At 50.7% G+C, this 18,597-nt stretch overlaps 1 protein-coding gene across 3 annotated transcripts in view; it reads right to left on the minus strand.

Annotated features, from left to right (window-relative positions):
* Nucleotides 1-17,701, minus strand: part of SYN3 (synapsin III) — a 367,243-nt gene extending 349,542 nt beyond the window's left edge. For all 3 annotated transcript variants that reach the window (XM_084880168.1, XM_084880171.1, XM_084880170.1), the window contains exon 1: nucleotides 17,586-17,701. The gene's annotated coding sequence lies outside the window, so the exon portion shown is untranslated. The remainder of the gene's footprint in view (nucleotides 1-17,585) is intronic.
* Between the last annotated feature and the right edge of the window lie 896 nt (nucleotides 17,702-18,597).

Consider the following 18,597-nt stretch of genomic DNA (forward strand, 5'->3'; position numbering starts at 1 on the left):
TAACGAGCACAGGCCTCATGGGAGTCCAGGGTGAGCCTGAGAATCCAGAGGCTGTGCCAGGCAAGTCAAAGAGTTAAGAGATGCTCACCTTCCTGAATGAAGGTCAATATGGCATCTGGCCAGGGAGAGGTCCCAATCCCCACATACAGACCCGCCGGCCTTCCATCAGCAGCAACACAAGAGTGTGTGACGTCTTTGAAGAGGTCAAGTCCACTCACCGCACACACAGGCCTTGCTCTCCCTGCTAATGTACTCCCTCCCTCCGTCCAGCAGACGTCATGGGTCATCCAGCCCAGAGACTGGAAGTTAAGGCCATACATCTGACCACAGGAGTCACACTTGGGTCCCCAGACAAGGAGGACTGGGGTTTGGGAGCGAGGATTTGTGGTTGAGCGAGCTCTCTGCACCAACAGCTCCTCCCCCTTGTTGGAAACTGTGTAGGCAAGTCTCCGAGAGATCAAGAAAGGTGGGATTCTTTTATTTATTCAAGACCACCCTCCCTGATCCAAACTACTTTCAAACAGAAATGCCCAAACTGGGTCATATTAAAGCTCTTAACCTCAATGGTAAAGCAATTAGAAGTATGTTAGCCACGAAATAATTACCCAATTTACTAACAGAATGCACAGAGCTCCCCAGGCAGCACCAGGCAGCGTGTGTTATCTGACAGTCACACCAGCCAAATTGATTCATCGAGACCTTCAACCAAAGACCATGTCAAAACTCTAAAAGAGGCCCTGGATAACCTTAGGCCTGGAGCTCTGGGACTGCTGTCCATAACAGGCCCTTCAGAACACAAAAAGGTGATTTTAATGATGTTAATTTATCTATATATATAAAAGCCTAAACAACCAAATGACTGAACAACTGACTACCAGGGGGCAGATGCTCAACGCAGGAGCTGCCCCCTGGTGGTCAGTGTGCTCCCACAGCCAACCTCCCACAGTCCCTCCCCCAAGCCAGCCAACCTCCCATGGTCCCTCTCCGTGGCCAGCCAGCCCCAATTGGCCCCAATAGCCCTGATCAGCCAGGCCGAGGGGCCCTACCCATGCACAAATTCATGCACTGGGCCTCTAGTTGTAATAAAGCCAAATGTGAGTTTGTGAGTACATTTCACAATACTGTTCCTAGGTATTTTCTTTTAAACGGGGGCTGGAGAAATGTCTACCTTGGTGATCACGAAGAATGTGGGCCACTCTGGGAAGCACCCTACTCTGCTATGGATGAGCAGCTCGACCTCCTTCACCCACCCTTCATACTGAAGATAACATTTCCCTCATTGTCCCCCCCCTACATCTCTTAAGTGGCTCCAGAATCCCATCCCATCTCTCTCCTCCCTCCTTGTCAGGCCACCCTCAAATCTCACAGGGGCTAGATCCCACAGGCCGGTCTTCACCTCCATCCCTTCCCCACCTCTCCATCTTATGAGATACATGCCATGATTAACACCATCTTCATTTTACCGATGGGCACGCTGAGGCCAAGGTGGTAAAGTGACTTGCCAAGGCCTTTGAGAAGGGACTCAACCGTAGCGGGTCCTGTGTCCAGTTTCAACTACAATGTGTGGCTTTCCTGAGACACGGACCAGATCAGGACAGGGACAGGTCGAGTGGGAAGCCCAGATGTGACGCCCAGGAGCCTGCCCTGTCCTCTCCAGGTTCCCCATCAGCGGGACCACAGGTGGAAATCCAATTCCACGTGAGTGGAGGGAGCAGAGAGCAAAAGGGCCCCAGGATTTCCCTGTGCTTCTCAGAGCTCCTTCTTTCTCAGGGCCAAGCCCAGAAGTCACCCACGAAATGCTGGTTTGCACCGTTTCAGAGAGGGCCCCCCTGCTGGCCTTTCGCTGACTTGGGGGAAAGCCTAGGGAGTGGCCAGGAGCTCTGCTGCCCAGAGAAAGGCAGACAGACTTCCCAGGACCACCGTGGCCAGAAGTATGGCCTCAACTTCCAGTCTCCGGGCTGGATGACCCATGACGTCTGTTGGATAGAGGGAGGGAGTACATTAGCAAGGACTAGAAGCCAGGATCACCCATATGGAAGTATGTTAACAACCATGAGGATGAAGGTGTTGGTGGTGGTGTCGGTTACCATTTACCAAAACTACCTGAGGAGCCAGGGTCTGCACAAGACAGGCCTTTGATGGTCCCCTGCCCAGGAGGTGCTATCCCTCCCACTTCACAGAGGAGGAAACTGAGGTCCAGGGAGGATAAGTAACGTGCTCCAGGTCAACCTGTCATAATAACTACAGCTCCTCCAGGCACTGTTCTAGGAGCTTGATACACATTCACTCATGCCATCCTTCCTCCGGCCTCAGAGATGCTATTCCACTGACACAGCTATGGGCACCGAGGCCCACGTCACACTGCTGAGAAGTGGCAGAGCTGCGATGCAAACCCAGGCAACCTGGCTCCTGTGAGCATGGCCCTAACCACAGGGAGCGTGCCCCTCCGCAGTGCCAGGATGCACACCCAGGTCTGCATGGGGCAGGACCTATGGTCTTCCAGCACCTGTGGTGCCTTGGGGCTCCATGAGACTGGATTCTGTCCGCCTGGCATGACCTCCCGTTGCTTTTCTACATTTCAGGGCTGGTTCTTGCTTCTGACTCAGCTCAGCCTTCTCCTCCGGAGGCTTCCCTGACTGCTCTCCAACCAGCTGGGACTAAGAGAGCTGCTCTGTGTCCCTGCAGAGCCCCGTGCACCTGCCTCTATGGGTTTGGGGGAGGGGCCATGTCTGGCTGCGGACTCATTGAGTTGGAGACAGAGCCGGGCACCCGGGGTCAAGGAGAGATGCCAGGACTGCCAAGGTCTGGGAGCCAGACGGGGCGTTCCTTTCTTCTGGATCAGAAAGCACACGGAGCCAAGTGAGTGACCTTCCCCCTAGAGGCAAAGGAGATCTCACTCAGGCCTAGGATGTACCTGAGGGTGCAAAGGAAGGGCCAGACTGAGGGGACACACCAGCCACCTGGAACACCTGAGTGACACGCTGACAGGTGATAGAGAGGGAGAGAGAGAGACAGAAATAGAGAGAGACAGAGGTAAAGAGACATAGAGGAAAGAAAGACACACAGAGAAAGAGAGAAAAAGAGACACAGAGAAATAGAGACAGGGAGACAGAGAGACAAAAAGAGACAGAGGTGGTCAGGGATAAACTGAGAGGGACAGAGAAAGAGGCAGAAAAATAGACACACGGGGCAAGATCAGAGAGACAGAGAAAGATACAGAGTGAAACAGAAAAAGACCAGGACAGAGAGAGAGAGAGAGAGAGAGAGAGAGAGAGAGAGAGAGGGAGAGATGGATACAGAGAGACAAAGAGAGGATAGAGAGTTAAAGAGAGAGAGGAGAGAGGCATAGAGGGAGACACACAGAGAGATAGAGATAGAGGTAGAGGTAGAGGTAGAGGTAGAAATAGAGGTAGAGGTAGAGAGGGAGGGATGAGGAGGTACCACTGCTGAGACCAGGCTGTGACATTGCAGCTGTCAATCTTATCATCTCCATTTTCAGGCCTCCTGCTTGAGCTTCCACAAGATGGGCGGCCAGCCTGGCAGTGCTTCTAGTACCCAGATGCCACCCAATGAGGAACTGAGCAAGTTCACCAGGGAGGGCAGCCAAGCACAGCTCATCGGCAGCATCTTAAATGTATCACGTCCTGATTTTCCGCCATCACCCCCACCTCACACTGCACCTTGCCATCCTCCCCTCTCAGCAGATGCCCGCCTTAGGCGTTAAGCTGGAAATGTGGGGTATCCCATGATTCCTCCTGTCCAGCCTCCTACACTTGGGCATCATCATCTACTCCTCTCCAACACGGCCTCCAGCCCCGCTACCTCCTCCAACCCCACAGTCGCCACTCGAGTCCAAACCAGCGTCATCTCTCAACTGGACCAAAGCGGAATCTCTCCTTGGGCCTCCCTGTCTCCCCATCCGCTCCTCTGACATGCCTGGGCCCTCGCCTGGCTGCCCTTCCCCCAGGTTTCTCCAAGTCAGAATTCCTACTAAACACTGACACCCCCCCACACACATCACTTCTTCAGTGAAGTCTCCCCAGCTCCTGCCAGGGTTTCTCAGGCTGTGGTTGACCAATCACCGGTGCGAATGATTTTGGTGCTCCATAACCACAGCCTGCCTACTTTGGGGGTGGGAGCCTAGCCAGCTGCATTTTTAACAACCAGCTGAAATTAATAAGGGTGGAAAATATATTAGGTCTAGTAATAATTAATGTCGTTTTCTAATACTTTTTAAATTGAATTTATTTAAATAATACAACAAAATTTAATCAACAATATAGTTGCCATTGTTTTCTACTACTTGTGCCCAACGCTCAGGAAGCATTTTAATCCCTCTGTAAAATTCTTGTGATTTTGATGCAAAAAATTCGGTCAATGCATTTTTGAGGCATTCTTCATTATTAAATTTTTTTCCAAGAAGAAAGTTTTGCAAAGAACGAAACAAATGGTAATCAGAAGGGGCAATATCAGGAGAATATGCAGGTTGAGGGAGAACTTCCCATTCCAACTGGCGCAGTTTTTCAGCAGTGATTCGTGCAGTATGCGGTCGTGCGTTATCGTGGTGAAGAATTACGCCCTTCCGATTAATCAGCGCGGGTTCTTTTTCTCTTAAAGCTTGGGCTAACCTTTCCAATTGGGCACTATACACTGCACTTGTAATGGTTTGGTTAGATGGTAAAAGTTCATAATGAAGAATTCCTTTAAAATTCCACCAAACACACAACATCACTTTTTTCACATGCAAGTCAGGTTTTGGCGTGGGCTGCGGAGCCTCATTTTTGTCCAACCATTGAGGCCACCTTTTCAAATTAACATACAGCACCCATTCTTCATCTCCGGTAACAATTTGCTCTAAAAACGGCAAATGGTTTTGACGAGAGAGGAGCGAACTGCAAATTGACTCTTTGATTACGGTTGTTGTTGGTCAACTCATGAGGAACCCATTTTCCAAACTTTTGGACTTTGCCAAGTGCACGCAATTGATTGGAAATTGTTTTTTGTGAACAATTTAAAGTTGTTGCAAGCTCTTGTTGGGTAATTTGAGGATTTTGCACCAAAAGAGCTTGAAGAGCTTCTTGATCAAAATTGGACACACGGCCTCGACCACTCTTGTCATCTAACGAAAAATTTCCCTCGCGAAATTTCTCAAACCAATGCTGGCATTTTCTGGCGCTAACTGCATCTTGACCAAGAGCACTACAGATGTTTTTTGCAGCCTCACTTGCTTTTCTTCCTAATTGAAACTCGTAAAGCATGCAGTGCCGAATATGCTCTTCATCCGCCATCTTCTTAGCCCTAGTTCTGCAACAAAAACCAAACCAAACACAAACTTTTTCAAGCAAAAATTGTTAATTGCACTTCACACGTTCTGTAGATGCCACGTGTTTGAAGGTTATGTCAATACAAGTCAACGCCAAGCAAGATTTTAAACAAATGTTTAAAAACGACATTAATTATTACTAGACCCGATACCTGTGAGAGATGAATTCAACGTGGTTAGCCATTGGGGAAATGAAATTGAAAACCATGGTGAGATACCACTAAACTATTAGAATGTCTAAAATGAAAAATATTGAAAATGCCAAGTGCTGACAAGAAAGCAGAGCAACTGGAATTTTCACACATTGTTAATGGGAACATAAAATAATATAGCCACACTGGAACTGAGTTTGGCAGTTCTGTAGTTAAATGTAAATTTGCCATAGGTCCCAGCAATCCCAACTCCTGGCTGTTCCCAAATGTTTATAGCAGCTCTATTTATAATTATTAAAAGCTGGAAACAGATCAAATGTCCTTCATGGGGTGAACTGATAGACACACTGTGGTACATTTATAGAATGTAATACTAACTAGCCAGCAGCAAATGTGAATGTTGATACCCACAACAACATGGGTGAATCTCAGAGAGAGTGGACCAAGGAAAGAAGCCAGTTCCCAAAGTATGATTCTATGGATATGGCACTCTCCAAAAGACCAAATACTAGTGATGAAAGTGACTAGCTGTCAGATGTTAGAAGAGGGGGCTTTGTGACATAAAGGGGCAACAGAGAGAGATTTTTGGGTGATGAAACCATTCTGTGTCCACGCTGTGGCATTGATAGTCCCATGAATCTATACATTTGTTAAAAGTCATAGAACTGAACACCAAAACAAAGTCAATTTTACCCTGTGGCAATTAAAAAAAATCAAATTAAAAGAAGAAGCCAAAGCATGTAAGCTCTTTTCTCAAAACCTCCAACTTAGGACAGAATCCAAACGTCTCCCCACAGCCCAGGAGTCCCCGCCAGACCTGGTTTCAGGTACCTTTCTAGTCACATTTCAAAATATTCCTTCTTATGACTCTCTACCTACCCCAAAGCTCACTCACTGTTCCCTCTGCCTGGAATTCTTTTCCACAGATATTTTCAAAACCCCTTCCCAAACTTCATTCGTGCTTCTGCTAAAATACTGACTCCTCAGAGAAACCGTTTTCAACTGGTAACTTTTCTATAATGGCATCTTCCTATGCCTTATGCTATTTCATTTTTCTTCACGACACTCTCTACTAACTGATGCCACACAATGTACCTGGTTTATGGTCACTTTCTCTTTCCCCACCAGAACACAGATCTATGAGGATAGGGGGCCTCTTGGTACTCTTATGGGTACATCCCCTGCTCCTAGGACACAGCCTTTCACAGGGTAAGGACTCCCATAAATATCTGTTAAGTGGAGTCACGAGTAAACCCCAGGGATGAGCACAAAATGATATAGCCACACTGGAACTGAGTTTGACAGTCAATGATGACATTCCAAAGGCTTTGAGCTTCAGTTCTTTGGCTTCTTGGTAGCGCCTCTCAAATCACCTGCCCACTTGGTCCCTAAGTAGAGCAGCCCCAGGCCAGAATATTTAATTTGCTGTTGGTGCTTTAAAAACGAATTCAGTTCCACAGCTCCCTTAAGTGCTGCTTTTTCTGGTGCTGGGTTAGGTAACTGGCAGGAGGATGAGCTGGGAAGGGACAAGGTTGCAAGCAAATGCATTTTTTGGTGTGATCCACTCCAGGATTACTGAGGGTGGATAGAACAGAGGACGCTATGGAGAAGTGCCCCTAGCCTGGGCAAGGAAGTTTGAGGTGAGATAGAAGACAGAAAAAATAAAAATAAACAAATGGGGAGAAAAAAAACCTACTCTACGTTTCTGCAACACTTTTCCAAGGTGAGCAAATACACTAGCACGCACAGAACACCTACTGTAAGCGTACCAGATTCTCTCCGACGGTCCTCATTGAATCCTCCACCCACCCTTCAAGGTAGGTTCTACCGATCCCATTTTCATAAATGAGTAAAGCCAAGCACAGAGAGGTGAAGCAGCATGCCCAAGGTCACACAGGGATATGGAATGTCTGGTCTTTTAAACTCAGGTGTGTGTAGCTTCCAACCCCATTCATTCCTTTTCCACTTCGGATTTTAGCAGCAGTATTCGGGGGCGTGAGGGTGAACCCTGGCCAGAGGGACCAGAGGACCTGCGGACCTCAAATAGGAAATGCCAACCTGGACACAGGTGACTGGCACTTCTCTAAAACTTGGCAAAGACCGGCACAGACAAGTCGGGTGCAGCAGATGCTGACCACCTTCCAGCAAGCGTGTCCTGAGGACCTACTCTGCGACAGTCCCTGCACTCAGGGCTCCCACATAACCCTGTCCTTTCATTCTCCTCACCTGTGACCACGTGTGAAGGCATCCAAACAGAATGGTCTAGTACCATGGTCAGCAAACTGCGGCTCCCGAGCCACATGCAGCCCTTGAGTGTGGCTGTTCCACAAAATGCCATGGCCTGGGAGAGTCTATTTTGAAGAAGTGGCGTTAGGAGAAGTTTAAGTTTAAAAAATTTGTCTCTCAAAAGAAATTTCAATTGTTGTACTGTTGATATTTGGCTCTGTTGACTAATGAGTTTGCCGACCACGGGTCTAGTAAACCCTGCAAGCAAGCAAGGACACCTGAGAATCCCCTACCCCCAATCCATGCTAGTTAGAAATGCTACAGTTGCCTCAAAGACAGCACGGCATGAAGACCCACACAACCGCAAATAGACTTTCTTTTGCTCATTCCCTTTTAAAAATCACTGTTCAGGGTGGCATACCCAAAAATCATGTATAATACAATTTGGGGGGAATTAAACTACTTTCACAGGTATTTTTGGCTTTGGATGATTTTCACATTGTACTACAGCTTTGGAACCTCGAGAAGGAGTAAGCCACAGCTTGGCAAGGCTGCAGGCCTCCTGGCAGGTACTCCTTCTTGACAGATAGTCAAGAAATCTTAGCCCTAACCGGTTTGGCTCAATGGATAGAGCATCAGCCTGCGGACTGAAAGGTCCCAGGTTTGATTCCGGTCAAGGGCATGTACCGTGGTTGCGGGCACAACCCCAGTAGGAGGTGTGCAGAGGCAACTGATCGATGTTTCTCTCTCATTGATGTTTCTAACTATCCCTCTCCCTTCCTCTCTGTAAAAAGTCAATAAAATATATATATAAAGAAATCTTAGGTCTAGGCGGGATGCTAGAGGCTCCCACGTGCTGCACGTCTGATGACAGGGGCACGGAAGGTAGACCCTTCCCACGTGACAGCTCCCACCACCTGCCCTCTCTTCCTTGAATGGTCTGCTATCTGCTCCCCCTCTAACTCTACCTACTACCACTGGCTTTGCTCTCCCACCCTGCAGAATAATTATAACTCCTCTTTCCTCTGATGGTCATTTGAATATCTGAAGCCTGATATGAGGATGATTCTTAACATTATAGGGGTCAAGAAAAAGGTGGAGAACCTGCACTGTTCTTTGAAAAAAAAAATTTTTAATTGATTTCAGAGAGGAAGGGAGGGGGAGAGAGATACAGAAACATCAGTGATGAGAGAGAATCACTGGTTGGCTGCCTCCTGCATGCTCCCCGCCTCCTGGGGATGAAGCCCGCAACCAAAACGAGGCAATATGCCCTGATCGGGAATCGAACCTGGACCTCCTGGTTCACAGGTCAATGCTCAACCACTGAATCACTCTGGCTGGGCTGCGCTGTGCTTTTGGATGACGACTGGATGTTTTTTCTTTCTGGATGGACATCTCTGCACATCCATGACAGCGACAGCCGCCTCCCCCAGGAGGCAGCGCCACAGATGCGTTACGTTCCACGTTTTGTCGGCCGTGCCCTGGAAACGTGCAGCTTAGTTGGGAAGACAAAGAACAGAGACCACATGTCATGTGGACGTGTGCTTACAGTGGGATGAATTAGGTGCCAGGCACATGCAGGGAGAGCGAGTGGGGCCTCGGCCCACCCACTGGGAAAGCCTGCTGACCCGTGAGCTTGACCCTCAGGAAACACAGCTTACACCGGAGGCCCCTCAAGGAGACTCTAGGTCTCAGAGTCGGCTTGCTTACCACCCGCTGTCATGTCCCAGACGCCTGCCAAATGCCAGGTATCGAGTAGCTTGCTGTCCAAGGAGTCTTATTCTAACCCTTTGGCACTGGGAAGGAGGCCTGAAGGTGAGAATAACTAAATCAAATGATCCCAGAGCTCTCACATGAAGGTTTTCAAAAAACTCAATCACAACAATACAACTTCAAACACCTAAGACCAGGAATCGTGGTCCCTGACCCCTGCGGTCTATCAGCTCCGAATGACACAGAACAGGTCCCCTAACTTCCTGGGACCTCCCTTTTCTCAGCAATGCATCGAGGGGCCTGGAAGGTCCCTTTCGGACCCAAGGCTCCCTAATCCTCTTTTTGTCTCAGACAGTAAACTGGATAATCCACAATAATCTGACTGAACCCCTCAATCCTCCAATGAGTGAGTGATTTCCAGTCGAAAGGAGAGCACAAAGGAAGCACAGGGAGGTAAGATCCCAGCTCCCGCCCTCTCATCATCCTGCCCTGTGCCGCCAGCCCAGCCCACACTCCTGCACCGGTGTAGATGCCAGTCTCCACATTTCCTAAGCAGCGATCACAGGAAAGTCACCAAATCTCCATTCTGCCTCGTTACGCACATCTGTAGAGTCAGGTTAATGCTACCTAATCCCAGGGCTCCATGGAGGGTGAAGTCCACTAAAATGTATACAAGCGCCCAGCACCCACAGGACACACAAATTAATTAATTAATGTCCCCCTGATTCATTCCTTACCCACCCAACCCACTTCACCAACATACTCGGTTTCCAAAGGCTTTTGCAGCCCCAGACAGACAGAGCTCCAGGGACTCTAAAAGCCAGCGGGTCCCACTCCCTCCCACCTCGGTGACTGACAAAGGAGGCCTGAAGAGGCGCGATGACTTGCCCAAGGACCCACGTGCTCTCCAGCGGCAAAGCCTGACCCAGAACACAGGGCGGTCACACAAGCCACAGAGAGAACCTGTCCCCGAGGAAATGGGGAGCTCCCTCCTTAAGACACAATTCTGAAAAATGAAATTCAACAGAACTTTTCATTCATGTCTTTTGGAGGGCTGCAAGAGAGAAGGGGCATCATCGCTTATCTCCGAGTTACCTGTGACATAAAGGTCAGAGGTTCTTGCTAGCAAGCAGCCTCTCCCAGGTACTGGGCTCTCTTTACTGCTCCCCACTTCTGCTCCTTCTGTTTACACCCTGAGGCAGACAGGCTTGCACCAGGAGCAACAATTATTCCAGGGTCAGGCCCTTGCAAAGACCTGATCAAAGCCCCTGAGACCACCCAGGTGTTTCTGCAGGAAGCTCAGGCCAGAGTCTACAAAGGGCGGCTCTGCTGCTCGGGGAGCACTGAAGGGGGAGCCCAGACAATGTGAGGAGGGGCCTGGGTGGCACGCCCTCCTGTTCCAGCAAAGCCCGCCAGTCAGGGAGCATTTGCCAGAGAGCAACAAGAGCATGCACACCCCCCGCAGGCGTCCCCCAGAGCTCAGAGTGCCCTAGCCAGGCCCCCTCCCTCTTCCAAAACCCTGAGCTCACCTCCAAGTCTGAGGGTCCCGCCAGGTTAAACAGCGCGCTCAGAAGCAGGTGACAGTTTGGCAACTCATCCACCAGGACCTCTGTCAGGCCGGAGCAGCTGGGCCCTGCCTGTCCCCAGAGGCAAGGAGAGACCGCAGTGCCCAACTTTGCGAGGGCTTTCTCTTCCCTGAGCGATCCTCCTCCTCCCACTCCCTCCTCCCCTCACCCCCTCCGGGTCCTCCTCCGTAGTACTATGGAGACACGTGCTCTGCTGGGGGGGAGGCGAGGAGGAAAGTGCAGCTGTGTATTGGAAGGAGGCAGGCAACAAATCTGCTGCCCTGTTATATACACTCACACCTCGCAGGCGAGGAATGGGGAAAATAGCTCTAGCTGCTGCCACGGAATTATTGGAATTATTAACCCGTGCACTCCAGCTCTGCTCCTCACACAGCTGAAGCCGGAGAAATAATACACTTAACCAATGGAGTGCCAGCCAGAGACATTACATCATCAGCCGGCTCCGTCATTGGCCAATATTCCTAGAGCCCCCAGTCTCCTTCTAGGTGCTTAACCCTTTCACGTTTGCCATGGCACAGACTCCAGTGTTTGGTCTGAAGGAAGGTTCCTGGACTTTGCTTTTATCAGAATCACCTGAGGTGCTTTCTAAGCATACAGATCACTCCAATTCTTCTGGGGGAGCAGGAACCCTGTATTTTAAATAGTGTGCAGAGTGTGGGGGACCATGGGTCTAGGAAACTCTTTCTCTGCAAAAGGTAAATGAGGGGACATTTTTCTGAGCACGTATGAGGCCCTCCAGCCCAGTACTTTACAGGATCATCTCATTTGTTTCCTTCACTGAGCAGCAGACGGCTATTGGCTCCATTTCACAGCTATGAAAAGTAAGGCTCAGAGAGAAGTCCCTTGCTCGTGGTTCTGGAAGGTGGGCTGTCTGCACCCTACCCGGCTACCCCATTTGAAGCTCCCCCATGAAATCAAACCCAGCCATTGTTCTACCTATTGCCTCCAGGGTTACGGAAAAGATAGGGGTCTTCAAACTACGGCCCGCGGGCCACATGCGGCCTGCAGAGGAGTCTGATCCTGCCCGCCAGGTTTTTTGGGCAGTGAGCGCAGCCCAGGTGTTACAGTAGGAATTAGTAGTTCATATAGTCTGGCCCTCCAGCTCTCTGAGGGACCGTGATCTGGCCCCCACTTTAAAAAGTTTGAAGACCCCTGAATAGACCCTCCCGATGAGTTGGTTAGGGCCATTTCCATCTTCTCCACCAGCATCTGCCCAGAACAGTGCCTGCCACAATGAGGACTCAATCAGGACCATAGGAGTCAGGTGGAAAGGGAGAGGGGGATTGGGGCAGGGGGGGGGGGAGGAGAGGGCAGGTGGGAAGGGAGAGAGGATGGAAGAAGGAAGAAGGAAGGGGGAAGGAGGCAGTGAGGGAGGAAAGGTCTTTGCTGAAGTTCGAAATGGCATCATGTTGAGATGGGAAAGGTGAAGGCCTGGAGGCCAGGGACCCATATGAATAAATGAAGGACCGTGGGCAAGTTCATTTTGGGGTCGTCTGAAAATGAGGACAACAGCATCTTCCTCATGTGTTTACATGAAAGAGTGGCCCAGGCTTGAATGTGCTCCTCTACATTCTCTCTCCCCGGGTCTCATGATTCTGTTGGCTGACTTCTGATTGCGGGCAAGTCCCATGTTTATCTCTCCAGCCCAGACTCTGCCCACCTCAGGTTCCATGTGGAGATCCTGAGCATCTCCAAGAAAGCATTTGAGTTTTCTCCCCTCACTCCAACTTGCTCCTAACCCAGTCTCCTCCACTCTGTGATTGGTGCTCCCTTCCACCCAATAGTTTTGTTTTGTTGTGTGTTTTTTTTTTTTAATAATTGAGGTGATGTTCATATATATATAACATAAAAGGAACCATTTTAAAGTTAATACTTCATAATGTGTGCAACACCACATCTGATTCTAAACATTTTCATCACACCCACAAGGGTAAGGGGAACCCACTTACCCTTTAAGCAGTTATGCACCATTTATCCTCCTTCCCCAAGCCTGAGGAAAGCCATGAACCACCAATCCATTTTCTGTCTCTATGGATTTACATATTCTATCTATAATAATAAAAGTATAATATGCTAATTAGGCCAGATTGCTGAACAACTTTCCAGACGAAGCTGGGGCTGCAAGGTCTGAGCCCCTTGCACGAATTTCATGCATCGGGCCTCTAGTATATATATAAAAGTCTAAGCAACCAAATGACCAAACTACCGACTGACAGATTGACTGGCCACTATGACATGCACTGACCACCAGGGGACAGATACTCAACACACAGGATGGGGCTCCCTCCTGTCTGGATTAGGCCTGTGGGTATCAGGCCAAACCTAGCTATCCAACATCCTCTGAAGAGTCCCGGATTGCAAGAGGGTGCAGGCCAAGGCAAGGGAGCCCACCAACGCACGAATCTGTACACCAGGCTTCTAGTCATATATAATAAAAGGCTAGTGTGCAAATTGTCCCCACAAGAGTTTGACTACTCGCTATGACATGTTCTGACCACCAGGGGGTGGCAAGGAAGGCCCTGGCCAGCAGCCAGAAGGCCCCAATGGGCCCTGGTCACTAGCCAGGCCTAGGGACCCTACTTGTACACAAATTTCATGTACTGGGTCTCTAGTTTCCTATAAAGGGAATCAAACACTATGTGACCTTTTGTGACTGGCTTCTTCCACTCAAAATATTTTCAAGGTTCAGTTGTAGCATGAATTAGCACTTTATTCCTGTTTTAAAAAAACATATTTTATTGATTTTGTACAGAGAGGAAGGGAGAGTTAGAAACATCGATGAGAGAGAGTCATCGATCAGCTGCCTCTTGCACACCCCCACTGGGGATATGCCCGCAACCAAGGTACATGCCCTTGACCGGAATAGAACCCGGGACCTTTCAGTCCCCAAGCCGATGCTCAATCCATTGAGCCAAACCGGTTTTGGCTACTTTATTCCTTTATATGGCTAACAAATTGTGAATTTGTACCACATTCTGCTTATCCATTCATTTGTTGATGGACATTTGGCATCCACCCAATCTTAAACCAAAATGGTTTAAGGACAATCCTCGATCCTTCGCTTTACTCTATTCCCCAAGTCTAATATATCAAGTCCTATACATTTGACATCCAAACTATAGCTCCAACCCTACTTTTCTCCAATGCCGTTGCTATGGTGCAGCCAGGACCCCAACATCTCTCACCTAACTGCAAATCTGTGACAAGATCCCATCCTTCTCTCTACTCCACTCTCTGCCTCGTAACTGTAAATATAAACCAGCTCATCCATTCACCTCTCCTCCATGGAGCTTGTCTCCTAGAAGCACGACAGACAGCAAATGCTATAACACCAGGTCATTAGGCTTAAAATACTCCAAAGATTTTTCACTGCAGTTTGAGGAAAATCCAAGCTCAGCATGGTCTTCCAAGGCCCCATCTAATTCTCCAAACTCCTGTCAGGCTGCTCCCCAATCACGCTGAGCACTAGTCCTCCACCTCATGGTCCTTGAGCAAGCTGTTCTCTCTGCCCCTTGGTCTTGACATCGCTGCATCAATCTTGTCCCTGCGATCTCTGTAAACATCACTCCTCAAACTGACCTTCCCCAGCCACTCTGCTAAGCAGAGTCACCCTCCATCCATTCCAATCATTCAATCAACCTGTGCTAAGCACTGTGCTGGGCTCTCGGGATAAAGCAGTGTCTGAATGCCTGGAGCCTTCAGACTAGCAGGGAGGACCAACAAATGGATGGACCAGTGCCATGAAGGGAGAGTAAAAGGGAGCGGACCTGCTTTACACAGGATGGTCCAAAAGGCCTTTCTGAGGAGGTTAGATTGAAATGGGGGGGATGAGAGGGCTCAGCTGGGAAGAGGTCCTATCACTCTCTATCTCATCCTGGCTGCTCAATGCAATGCTGCGTCCTTCATGGTTTGCTTTTGAAGAAGCAAAGCATTTCATGTCTGTCTCCCCTCCGGGACTGTATAGTATTTTCAGCACCTAGGATAGCACCCAATAGGCACTCAATACTCGTTGATTCAATAGATAATTGGATAAAAATGAATGAGTTAATAAATCCACCAATGAAGTCACTTCAAGAAGCACAACAAATCATAGCGTTTTGGTATTTGTTGCTACTGATACTGACTTATTGCCAAAGGACTCCTGCCCTTTTGGGTTTTGGAAAACTGGGCTGCCTGTACAATGAGAATAAAAGCACCTAACTTGGAGGATTACCAGGTCACTGGAGAGAATGGACCGAGAGAACAGGCACTCAATAACAGGCAGCAGCAGTCACTGTGGCTGGTATAACTAAAGGTTCTTTCTTTACAGAAGCTGATGTAGTCAACTCAACGCCAAAATCCATTTTCAGACGCAGTCACGGACGTTGGTAAGAAAAATGAACACTTTAAGAAGTGCCTGCTCTGCGCTGGGCACAGGACAAAGCACTTCATCACTTATCTCATTGCTTCCCAGCCCGTCCTCCCAACTGCTGCCTGGGACAGCTCAGCCCCACCTGCAGCCACGTGCTTCTTACCCCCCAGCTGCCAGCAATGCTGTCTCACAGCCCGCAGCTGAGTCAGCCTTCAGACACCGTCCTGGGGAAGGGGCACCCGAGGGTATGCCCCGCTCTGGGGATAGCCTGCACCCCCTGGCTGCTCAGCATGGGGCTGCACAGGCCTGGCCCCTGCCCCAGGGGTCAATGGATTCCATCACAGATCAACTTCCCTCTCCCTACTCCAGAGTAAGACCACCTCCCAAGAATCCCGCCGACACACAGATCTCAGCCTCCTGAGTCTTTTTTTCAGGGAACCAGACTATGGCATGCTTTCCTTTGACATCAGAAAACTGAGGTTCAGAATGGTTAAGCATACCCCCTTTCCCTTCCCCCCGGTGCCCAGCTAAAGTGACTTTCTGGTCTGTTTGACTCCCCAGTAGACCTTGCTCGTCACTGTCACTACAGTCTCTAGTGGCTGAGGCTGCGTCTCTGTGAGACAGCAAGAGGGGCCTGGGAAGGGAAGGCCAGCAGGTAGGAAAACGAAAGCAGGGATGCCCTTCACGCTCCTCCAGGGGCCATCCTTGATGACAGAGAGGAGGTCACAGCTTCCAGAAAACAACATGAAAATGACCTGCGGAAGCAGGCATCACATGGACACCATCTCCCCGCCCTAACAAATCCATGACTAGAAGGCAGGGCGGGGGGCTCTTGGGCACACGGGGCTTCCTGAAGGGGCCAGAGTATTTGCAGCCAGCTCCTCAAGAGTAGCTACAACTCACCAGCTTTCTCCTGCTCCAGTCTCCACCGATTTTCCACCGAGCTGCCACAGGGACCGGGTCACTGCACGATTTCCCCACTGCCCTCCCTCGTCCCCGGACAAAATTCCAAATAGCCTAAGGCCACTTTTCAAGGTCCGTACATGCTTTTGCCCTCCGTGGTGTTGACGGCTAATTTCCTGCCCCAAATATGGCCCCATCTTATTTGGTTGTCTGACGTAGGATTACCTGGATACTGAGCTTTTCACTTTCTTTCTTTTTTTAATATATTTTATTGATTTTTTTTGCAGAGAGGAAGAGAGAGGTATAGAGAGTTAGAAACATCGATGAGAGAGAATCATCGATCAGCTGCTTCTTGCACAACCCCTACTGGGGATGTGCCCGCAACTAAGGTACATGCCCTTGACCAGAATCGAACCCAGGACCTTTCAGTCCGCAGGCCGATGCTCTATCCACTGAGCCAAACCGGTTTCGGCAGCTTTTCACTTTATCTTTGCACAAGAAAATCTATCTGGACTCCCATCCACTCCCAACACACACAGGTTTCAGCCAGGTTAATTCTCCTACTCCCCTAGTGCCCACTCAATAGTCACCTCCTCCGTGAAGCCTTCCTGGATTGCTCATAGTCTTCCTTTACATTTCAGTTCCCTGTATTGCAGTGAACTGTAACTGCTCCTCCTCTGGTCCTTCTTGGCCCCAGGAGCTCCTCCCAGGCCCTTCTTCGCGCCACTAGGGCTTACTTAGCACAGTGTCTGGCCCACAGTAGGAGCCCAATAAATGCTGAATAAATTACACAGGGTGCGTGGTCAGGAAAGCAAGCGCTTGGAGGGGTTTTTCCTGCGCCCCAGGATGACTAGGAATAGTTGAAATAGCATGACAAATCTGACCCCGAACCCCAGGACAACAGGCCAGAAGGTCCTGACGACCTAGGCAGAGCAGAGGGACCAGTCGCTGCGGCCCCGACTCCCCGGCCAAGCTCTTCCCGGGGCCGGGCCGTGGCGCGGGGTGCAGGTCATGCGAGGAGCCGCTACCCGGAGCCGCCCTGGCTCCCGGCCCCTCAGCATCCCCCGCACGTGGACCGGTCGGTCAGTCCTAGGGTCGGGGGCAGGGCCGGGCAGGGCAGGGCAGCAATAGCCTGGGGAGGAAGCGCGGCGCGGCGGCTCTCGCCTCGCTCCCTGGCCCCGCGGCGCGTCCGCATCCCGCGGGCACAGAGCCGGGGCGCCCGGGGACGCCGAAAGGACGCCGCCGGTAGTCCCGGCTGGGGGGTTGGGGGTGGGGGACTCCCCGCTGCCAGACACCCTACAAAGTCCACTTCGCCGCGGCGCTCTGCTTACCCCGGGAGCTGCCTGGAACGTGGAGCCCGAGGGAGCCCAGGCCGCCGCGCCGCCTGCGGTTTTTCCTCTCCAGGTGCAGGAGCTCAGCCTCCGCACCCCTCCGCACCCCTCCCCGCGCCGCGCAGCCCCATTGGCCCCGGCATCCAGGCCCCGCCCCCGGAGCCGCCCCCAATAGCCCCGCCCCCGATAGCCTCGCCTCCCCGCGCCGCGTAGTCCCATTAGCCCTGGCATCAAGGCCCCGCCCCTCCGGCCCCGCCCTGGCCCCACCCCCGACAGCCCCGCCCCTCCGTACCCGGGCTCCTCACCTCCCCACGCAGGGAAAGTTGCTTCTGGACTCAGTTTTCACCTGGCTCAGGCAGCGGGTGAGGTAACGATTCTCCATCCCAAGAGCGTCCAGACGCCCCCTGGGGATCGCGAAGAGCGCAGCGTCCTCGGAAGCCGGCTTTGAGCAAGTCGCCTGGCCTCCCTGGACCTCAGGGGGCGCCTCTGAGAAACCCATGAGTCACTGTGGCAAATGTCTCAGACCCTGTGCTGGGCACTCAGCACCAGGCATGCAGCAGGGAACAAGACTAAGTCTACTCAGTAAAATAGTTTTGGTCACAACAACACAGTAATGTGTTGTTGAGACTCAGTCCAGACGGTCTCAACAACACATTCCTCTCTAGAGGTCTCGCCTTTGAACCTGCCCCATCTATGGGAACAGTGGGTGGGGTATACATCCCAAGGACAGGCGAGGAGGTTTCAATTGCCCAAGTTCAGCTCTCAGGTCAACCACTGGCCTGCCTTCTGGATGATCTGCTCCAACAGTGGATGGCTGGTTAAACAGAGCTCAGGGAAGAGTCTGCAGCCAGGGATACGCACTGGGGAGTGTTCTGACCTGGGATTGTACAAGACAGGCTGGAGAGAGCTGTAGTGTGAGAAGAGAGGAGAGGTAAGGTCCCTCGGAAAGATCTCTTCCAACATCTCCACTGACTGCCTGACCTTCTCAAGTGACCTCAGTCACTAAGAGGGA

Source organism: Pipistrellus hanaki (assembly GCF_964339955.1).
Source record: "Pipistrellus hanaki genome assembly, chromosome: 3".
Lineage (NCBI taxonomy): Eukaryota > Metazoa > Chordata > Mammalia > Chiroptera > Vespertilionidae > Pipistrellus > Pipistrellus hanaki.